The sequence below is a fragment of the Botryllus schlosseri genome, chromosome 3 (genome assembly GCF_051294905.1).
Source record: "Botryllus schlosseri isolate E-star chromosome 3, Bs_hap1, whole genome shotgun sequence".
Classification (NCBI taxonomy): domain Eukaryota; kingdom Metazoa; phylum Chordata; class Ascidiacea; order Stolidobranchia; family Styelidae; genus Botryllus; species Botryllus schlosseri.
In genome coordinates this window covers 18,795,666-18,804,628 of record NC_137238.1, presented here as the reverse complement: position 1 = coordinate 18,804,628, position 8,963 = coordinate 18,795,666, and the positions used below count along the sequence as shown (strand labels likewise).

General features: G+C 37.9%; 1 long non-coding RNA gene across 1 annotated transcript in view; it reads left to right on the top strand.

The window, feature by feature from the left end:
- The window catches only part of LOC145435009 (uncharacterized), a 210,186-nt gene continuing 201,223 nt past the window's right edge, over nucleotides 1-8,963 (top strand). The window contains exon 1 of the long non-coding RNA XR_013913668.1: nucleotides 1-508. This is a non-coding gene — a long non-coding RNA (uncharacterized LOC145435009). The remainder of the gene's footprint in view (nucleotides 509-8,963) is intronic.

The window sequence follows — 8,963 nt, the reverse complement described above, 5'->3', positions numbered from 1 at the left end:
GATTCGAATACCAACAATAACCGCGTTCACAAACTAACACTCCAAAAAGGTGTGAAATATTGGTAAAATCCCGCGATCGCTCACAAGATAATACCTAAGACATAACCATCGCTCGCGACTCGCTGTTACATACATGCCGATCGTTGACAATGTATTATTTTGGTAATTAGTTTACCACAGAGCCCGCGTAGACGGCGATACCAACAATAGCCGCGTTCACAAACTAACACTTCAAAAAGGTGTGAAATAGGTTGCAAATCCCACGATCACCCACGAGATAACACCTAAGACATATAGCCATCCGTCGCAACTTGTTTTTACATACATTCCAATCGCCACAATGTAATATTTTGATAATCGGTATGTCACAGGAACTGGATTTCACTGGTAAAATTTAATAAGTAACGAATAACAGAACCGTCGCAGACGATGATTCGAATACCGACAAATTCTCACTTATTTCTGATCCCACCCTAATCCTTTGCGAAGTTGACGCTTATTCGAAAAGGTGTGAAATAATTGTAAAACCCTACGTCGCTGACAGGATAATGCATCAGACATAGCGATCTAGTTATAGCACGGGTCGGAATCCATTCGGGTTCTATAGGTAAATTGAGATAATCCGAAACCGAATATTTTGACTTTGGCGTAGTGTGAATTGAAATAGGATTGACTAACAAGACTACCAAATTTCAACCCGGTCATATTTAGAGATTATACGCATATTGATTTGAAACAAGTAATGAAACCTTACAACTCTATTCACGATCCAGCTTTCCGTTTGTCAAAGAGACATTTTAACACCTTACCATACTCAAAAGAATTATTCACAACATTACCCGATGTTAAAAATATAGTTTTCACTTACTTGATTATATCACTACAACTCGCAAACTTGAATTAATTCATCCTGGTTGTATTCATATGACCGATAATTTTTATTCAACTGTAAAGGCCGTTACTACACTGCAAGACAAAGTATTTACTAATCGGTACATATACGACTTCACATAACCTATTACATTTTGAGTATACGAGATTTGAATGTCTGAACAATAACTGAGAATTAAATGATCACGAGTGAATCCGTATATTACAGCGTAAAAGATGTTGGAATGTCAGCAACTCTGTACGGTCGTAGTTACTACCACTAATTTACCCGGTCGACTCATCATGATCATTCCTGAAATCAACACAAACATGACCACTGACTTGAGTTAACCACAAAATAGCATCGAGTTTTAAATCCAGTTGTAGCTTACGTATTATTTGAATGCGGGTTATGTTTTGTTATAATTGGGTGTACGGATAAAGTATTAGGTCTCGACATTTTAACATTTTGCCATACTCAGTCAATCAGGAAAACATTGGCAAGTAAATCCGTTTGTAACTTACCCGACCAACTCAAGCAGTCAGCCAAGCATACACGAGTCCATACAATCACTAAAACCTAAAATCCATAACAAGCTCGGTTGTATTCATATCCCGACACATCTTTTTTATTCAACTTTAAAAGTCGTTACTATTCTGTAAGATAGAGGAATTACTACGCGGTATATTCTGCAAGACAAAGTAATTATTACTCGATATATTTTGTAAGACAAAAGTAATTACCACTCGGTGCAGGTGACTTGAGATTAACATAATATGTTTGAGTATACGAGATTTGAAAGTCTGATCAACGTATAGTTGCGAGTTCATTTCTTACAATCGAACGCTGGTGTTATATCGAAAGTTACCATTCTGTGAACATAAGGATTGATACATTGATGTGCCATATGTAATAGTTGATCATGACTTGATTATTAAATTATTCGTGTTAATTAGACCCGGCGTTGTGGTAAAGGTTATTATGACAACAACAATCTTTTCAGTACCGTTGTTATTAACATATCGAGTTGTAAAACTATACGTGTCTGAAATGTTCATGATTGAAAAATTATTCCACCTTGGTACATATCACTCTGCACATCGCGGATATCAGAAAATATTTTACAAATGTAATTGTTTCCAGTAACCAAGACTAAAGATGAAACAACAATTTCGTTTGCTGATTAACAACCGGTGCAATACTTTATTGTCGGAATCTGCGACATCGAATTGAAACATACGCACATTACGCAGTACGAAAATATCACTTTGGGCTCCGGGGCGGTGTCATTTAATCTGTGTTAAACTCTGTTCACACTCTCTGTCGAAAATGCGTGAAATGTAAAAACATTACGAGGTCACACTCTAGACTTTGATCATCAAAAAAGTAAATAGAGGTATCTTTACTGGATGGATTCTATTCAACTGGTCTTGGTTAATACAAAACCATCACAATAATATCGAACTATGTGCTACACTGAAATCTACAAAAATGTGTTTGTATTGCTGTTCATAGTAGCGATATCGATTTGAACCTCCAGAATAATTGTCATCATGTAACCAAACTAAGGAAAGTTGTTGTCAATTTGTATGATGTTCACTGAATGCATACTAGAACTAATTGTGTAACGCACACGACCAGAGAAATTGGAAATTTTCCCATTGTCATTCGTCACAATACTCGGTCACTAAAATACGTTACTTGGATGTGATTGAATCGCTGGTAGTTAACAGGATAAATCAAACCCCTAAGAAATTTCACTCACTCATTGGATATTAAACAGTGTCGCCTAATCGGTGTGGGTCGCTTTTTCTAAATACAAATCATACCTGGCCATCGCTGATAATTAACTCGGTAAATCAAAACCCTAAGAAATTTCACTCACTCGTTGTATATTAAACAGCGTCACCTAATCGGTGTAGATCGTTTTTCTAAATGTAAATCATGTAGGTCCAGCAGAAAAAACATTTTCACCCACTTGGTTAATGAAGCCGAGGTCGACATTCGATATTTTGTTTGCGGGAAATACTTTGCAATAAACACACTGGAGTGGTTGAGCTTTAACATCGTCAAGCTGTCATCTGTAAATCGAGATCACAGCCGACTTGTAACTGTATCGTTTACCTAACCGAGTTGTATGCACAGTTCCACATTTTTATCATTTAGTGATTGCTGAACATACCAAACGATACACATTCACTTCCGAAATACTGCGTTGATCTCAATTCCCTTTGTCGTGATAACCGAAGTACATTTGTTTCGAATTCGTAACAGCCGACTTTTCTATGACACGATAAATTTTGACAAGTTATGCTTAGAAGATTGGTTGCATATCGCGAAAAATAACATACTGCTCATATTGATACTGTTAATCGGTATTTTCACGCGAGTCGATTTTCAAATGAGTAAAATTTATTACATGAGTTTCTCCGCTTAATGTAAATGAAAACTCAGTCGTCTTTTAACATCACAAAGACATTGATAAAAAGTAAGCAATCAAACACAACACTTTGTACGACACTAATTATTGTTCCACACATCTCATTTCATACTAAGTGTATACGAAAGATATTCATGTTACACGAAAATATTCGCTCATACTACAAACCTGTACAATGATTGGTGGTGTAAGTCCAGCACAATTGCGGTATCCATACGAGTTTAGTTAACACAATTTACGACACCGAGGTCGCCTCATCCTTCGTAAGACAACAAACCAAGGCTTCAGGATATGTCCATGTCATAACAATAAATCAGCTACTCCAACAACAGAGTACATATGTTTTCTAGCACGGTGCTTACATCTTACACACAAATCAACCTACTTTGCTAACGAAAAGTGCTGAGTCATCACATGGTTGTCCTCACAACAATACAACTAAAACATACTATCATACAAAATGGCCGTTATAGTTTGCACACCAACGATACATCGTACAAGTAGCAAGTCTCGAGAATCCAGTTATTAAAAAAACGTGAAAGTGTTTCTACGCCAAGTCGGTATGTTGACGAAAGCATATATTGTAATATCATGATCGATTTACATTCGTTGGTCACAAAATGTCACTGCTCTAAATAATTATTTTTCACTCAAAGCCTACTTGTCACCATTCGTTTCATCAAGCACGAGTTCAAGAAACCTGCTACGACATGAATTGTTATTTTTATGTTGTGTAAATAGGTAATAATTAATTTTAGTAACACTATATCAACATCATCGAGTTGCGCGAATAGATTGACATGTGGTCTTGTGGTTTTAATCGAAGTATACAGCACGGTCTAATGTAGAGTCATCTCTACTGTACAGCAACTCGGTAATCGAAATGTATTAAAATTTAAACAACGATCTTGTTTCGTCGCACCAAAAATATGTTTACTATCGCGATACTCTGCACAGGCCGTGTAAATCCTTTTCACACTCGTAATAGTATGCCAACAGCTACCGGCGACAACGTTTAACAATACCAACAACACTAAACATACGATACCTACCCAAGTAAAATTACCATTTTCACCTAGAGGTCGGTCGTTACCCGAGTAGAAATACCATTGTCCTTTGGAGATTTATCGTTTACCCAGTGTAACAAACCCCTTTTCCTTTGGAAATCTATTTTTTCTCTGGTTAACAAACCTTTTTCACTTGGAAATATATTTTTTCTCTGGGTAACAAACCTTTTTCACTTGGAAATATATTTTTTCTCTGGGTAACAAACCTTTTTCACTTGGAAATATATTTTTTCCCCGGGTAACAAACCTTTTTCCCTGAGCAACAAACCATTTTCACTTGGTGGTCCGTCGTTTACCCGAGTAAAAATATCATTTTCTTTTGGAGATCCGGCGTTTACCCAGTGTAACAATACATTTTCACTTGGAAAAATACTTTTACCTAGAGTAACTAATCATTTTCTCCTGGGTAACAATCCCTTTTCGTTTGGAAAACTATCATTTACCTGAGTACCAATACAGTTTTCACTTGGAAATCTACCTTCTCCCTGGGTAACAATATCATTTTCGTTTTGAAAACTGACAACCACACCGGACAATTTGATAGTTTTGTATATTGTTACAACGGGCAGTGACAAAATATACACCAACAACGACTCCGATACATTTGTCTAATCAAATATTCACTTGCTCTGATGCATCCCATCAAAATCATTGGTTACTCACATACAATAACAATGAGCTGTTGTACATCGACATGTATGTTTTCGGAATTGGCGAATAAAGGGGTTTCCGATATGTCCGTGATGTCCGGGTTCGTGCTTTGGATTTTCCAGAGTCAAAATGTCTGAATAAAACACCTCCTCGACTTTGGTAGCTGGTTGATACACGGATAATGAATTTATGTTCCCCATCGCGCTAACAACTCTGGGTTACTTGCGGGTTTCCTCAGGTCTGTTTACTATATTGCGTCTTTACTGGTCAATACATGTCGCCCCAGTCAGCTGAAACCGGATCACTAATATGAGAAAGTATGTGGACCGGATCCGGATATTCACTCATGAACCAACGACCAATATTCAAGTAAACATGTTACAGACCGTGTTTTGTCTCCATGAAAAATACCAATGCATACACCATCACATCAAGTACGTCACGATTGTTCACAAGTATTCGCGTAAACGAGGTGTACATACAATGTGTCGGTGTACAAACATCATGGAAACAAATTCATGTTCTCAAGTCTCATCATGCGACGACTCTGTACATTCAATGTGGGCATAGATGACTTGGGGACAGACAAGCAGCCATATTTGGACGTAACACGATCTTAGTATGAACCGCCTCCACCCAACTTGTGAAAAAATGAATCTCACACGAGTACAGCCCTTTCACGGGTTCACACCTTGATTTTACAAGATTGTTCGGATTCTCAGGTAGACTTGCATCGTGATCCAGACCTCGACATATAGTAAAATCGGGTTGCGTAACTCGCTCAATCCCCGCGTATTGTTGGTCATAACCTGCGAACTTTTTTGCTGAGATCGCAGTGATTCACCTTGGTTGGTTTAATGTATTTGGCGATTACCATCGTTATCAATCTTTCACGCGATGAATATGTCGGATGTCGCTACTCCCACATAACGACTCCAGCTAAACATCGTCAGCAGTGACTCCGGATTGAAATCGTAAACAGGTATTCTGTGTATGTGTGAATCTCGAGTTCAATTACGATTTGCTAATGTAATCCAAGGTGTGTCTCTGCGGGTTGAAGACTGATTTCGTGTTAACCCTTCCGCAAGAGGGTGCTGTCTCGTAATTCTACATGTCGTTTTAAAACGCAGTTGGAAACTTTTGGTCTTGTTGATCCAGCTACGTATTGAAACGGTGCACCCACGCAGACCACTGAGAAAACGTTGTCGTTACCTGACCATATCCACGAGTAATTATGGGACTACGCGTAACGTTCCATAGATTCCTCTGGCCCCACACCGTGGTTTTACGACACAGACAAGATGCAGCGGTGGAAATATTGAAAATGAAAAACGATACCTTGGTGACATTTGATTTGGATTTTACACCTGATGAACCATACACTCGATTGGTACATTGGGATGACAACTCAATCGTCGAGGTCAAGGGAAAAGAAATGTACAGATTTGTTGGTGTTGTAGATATTCAGCGAAAATCAGGGTATATGGTTGTGTATGGTTCGCATATTTGACTGAGAATATATCGGTATGCATAATGCCTTGTCCATTGTATCATGCCATGTGTCATCTATGCCCACATTGAATGTACAGAGTCGTCGCATGATGAGACTTGAGAACATGAATTTGTTTCCATGATGTTTGTACACCGACACATTGTATGTACACCTCGTTTACGCGAATACTTGTGAACAATCGTGACGTACTTGATGTGATGGTGTATGCATTGGTATTTTTCATGGAGACAAAACACGGTCTGTAACATGTTTACTTGAATATTGGTCGTTGGTTCATGAGTGAATATCCGGATCCGGTCCACATACTTTCTCATATTAGTGATCCGGTTTCAGCTGACTGGGGCGACGTGTATTGACCAGTAAAGACGCAATATAGTAAACAGACCTGAGGAAACCCGCAAGTAACCCAGAGTTGTTAGCGCGATGGGGAACATAAATTCATTATCCGTGTATCAACCAGCTACCAAAGTCGAGGAGGTGTTTTATTCAGACATTTTGACTCTGGAAAATCCAAAGCACGAACCCGGACATCACGGACATATCGGAAACCCCTTTATTCGCCAATTCCGAAAACATACATGTCGATGTACAACAGCTCATTGTTATTGTATGTGAGTAACCAATGATTTTGATGGGATGCATCAGAGCAAGTGAATATTTGATTAGACAAATGTATCGGAGTCGTTGTTGGTGTATATTTTGTCACTGCCCGTTGTAACAATATACAAAACTATCAAATTGTCCGGTGTGGTTGTCAGTTTTCAAAACGAAAATGATATTGTTACCCAGGGAGAAGGTAGATTTCCAAGTGAAAACTGTATTGGTACTCAGGTAAATGATAGTTTTCCAAACGAAAAGGGATTGTTACCCAGGAGAAAATGATTAGTTACTCTAGGTAAAAGTATTTTTCCAAGTGAAAATGTATTGTTACACTGGGTAAACGCCGGATCTCCAAAAGAAAATGATATTTTTACTCGGGTAAACGACGGACCACCAAGTGAAAATGGTTTGTTGCTCAGGGAAAAAGGTTTGTTACCCGGGGAAAAAATATATTTCCAAGTGAAAAAGGTTTGTTACCCAGAGAAAAAATATATTTCCAAGTGAAAAAGGTTTGTTACCCAGAGAAAAAATATATTTCCAAGTGAAAAAGGTTTGTTAACCAGAGAAAAAATAGATTTCCAAAGGAAAAGGGGTTTGTTACACTGGGTAAACGATAAATCTCCAAAGGACAATGGTATTTCTACTCGGGTAACGACCGACCTCTAGGTGAAAATGGTAATTTTACTTGGGTAGGTATCGTATGTTTAGTGTTGTTGGTATTGTTAAACGTTGTCGCCGGTAGCTGTTGGCATACTATTACGAGTGTGAAAAGGATTTACACGGCCTGTGCAGAGTATCGCGATAGTAAACATATTTTTGGTGCGACGAAACAAGATCGTTGTTTAAATTTTAATACATTTCGATTACCGAGTTGCTGTACAGTAGAGATGACTCTACATTAGACCGTGCTGTATACTTCGATTAAAACCACAAGACCACATGTCAATCTATTCGCGCAACTCGATGATGTTGATATAGTGTTACTAAAATTAATTATTACCTATTTACACAACATAAAAATAACAATTCATGTCGTAGCAGGTTTCTTGAACTCGTGCTTGATGAAACGAATGGTGACAAGTAGGCTTTGAGTGAAAAATAATTATTTAGAGTAGTGACATTTTGTGACCAACGAATGTAAATCGATCATGATATTACAATATATGCTTTCGTCAACATACCGACTTGGCGTAGAAACACTTTCACGTTTTTTTAATAACTGGATTCTCGAGACTTGCTACTTGTACGATGTATCGTTGGTGTGCAAACTACAACGGCCATTTTGTATGATAGTATGTTTTAGTTGTATTGTTGTGAGGACAACCATGTGATGACTCAGCACTTTTCGTTAGCAAAGTAGGTTGATTTGTGTGTAAGATGTAAGCACCGTGCTAGAAAACATATGTACTCTGTTGTTGGAGTAGCTGATTTATTGTTATGACATGGACATATCCTGAAGCCTTGGTTTGTTGTCTTACGAAGGATGAGGCGACCTCGGTGTCGTAAATTGTGTTAACTAAACTCGTATGGATACCGCAATTGTGCTGGACTTACACCACCAATCATTGTACAGGTTTGTAGTATGAGCGAATATTTTCGTGTAACATGAATATCTTTCGTATACACTTAGTATGAAATGAGATGTGTGGAACAATAATTAGTGTCGTACAAAGTGTTGTGTTTGATTGCTTACTTTTTATCAATGTCTTTGTGATGTTAAAAGACGACTGAGTTTTCATTTACATTAAGCGGAGAAACTCATGTAATAAATTTTACTCATTTGAAAATCGACTCGCGTGAAAATACCGATTAACAGTATCA